This window comes from Coenobita brevimanus, chromosome 103 (genome assembly GCF_032717465.1).
Source record: "Coenobita brevimanus isolate Jiangsu-jjx chromosome 103, ASM3271746v2, whole genome shotgun sequence".
NCBI lineage: Eukaryota > Metazoa > Arthropoda > Malacostraca > Decapoda > Coenobitidae > Coenobita > Coenobita brevimanus.
This window is the reverse complement of record NC_137056.1, coordinates 6,645,016-6,646,060: the sequence shown is the minus strand read 5'-3', so window position 1 is coordinate 6,646,060 and position 1,045 is coordinate 6,645,016. Positions and strand designations below refer to the sequence as shown.

The following is a 1,045-nucleotide window of genomic DNA, read 5'->3' as shown; positions in this document are numbered from 1 at the left end:
TCGTGCTAGAGGTTATGGTTTCTAGAGCTCAATTGTGCTACAGCGTATTGATCCTAGAGCTTATATGTGCTACAGCTTACCGTTATTAAAACTTATACGTGCTATAGTTTATTGCACTGTAGATTATTTGTACTGGAGCTCGCTTGTGCTACAGGTTTTGTATATATATAAAGCTTAATTCGTGCCAGAGCGTACTCGTGATAAGAGACTTAAAATAGATATACCAGTAACTTATATATAGCAAACTAGACCTTACTGGGGCTACTAAGACTGTTACTTAGTACTTTTTTTTTTTTTAGTCCCTGCAAAACGATGACGCCATTTTTTTATTTTTTAAATTCTTGTGACTACCATATAATTTTATTCAGTAGTTAGTAGTGAAGGAGATAAAGAAGGATATATTGTCTGACTCATCCATATAGAAAGCCTTAGTGAATTTAATTAATTCGTTTAGGGATATCAAAAATATTAAGATAGAACCATCACCGTACTGAAGGGTTTAACGATTTTTGTGACAAATTTTCTCATCGTTTCCGTAGTGTAGTGGTTATCACGTGCGCCTCACACGCGCAAGGTCCCCGGTTCGATCCCGGGCGGAAACAGGATAGGTTTTACTACCGCGGTGGCCAAGTTGTTAGCATCGTGAACAAGCTGCGAATCTGGTGGCACGATATTGCCAGGGATTGAAATTGGTACGGGCGGCTGGCACCAGTCAACTCAACTGTCCATCTTAGAGTAACACCTAGGAGAGGTAACTGGTAACGTGTAGGACGCAGTTACTTTGTATCCCACGATAGTGAGTGAATAACCCGTCACGGGTTCGAAGGCCTAAGTTTGGGAGATAAGCCCGGCGGATAATCTCTCCGTGACGTCTGCCCCATCTTTGTCTTTATCTCTTAGCGGTTGTGTCTGACCCAGGGCTCTTGTATATCAGATTTAGCATGAGTTTCCAACTACTAACCAAGTACTAATATATAATGAATAAATATATATATATATATATATATATATATATATATATATATATATATATATATATATATAT

At 38.3% G+C, this 1,045-nt stretch overlaps 1 non-coding gene across 1 annotated transcript; it reads left to right on the top strand.

Moving 5' to 3' along the window:
* Positions 1 to 529: 529 nt before the first annotated feature.
* TRNAV-CAC (transfer RNA valine (anticodon CAC)) lies at positions 530 to 602 on the top strand. Its single transcript has one exon. It is a non-coding gene; the product is annotated as a tRNA-Val (tRNA).
* Positions 603 to 1,045: the final 443 nt, after the last annotated feature.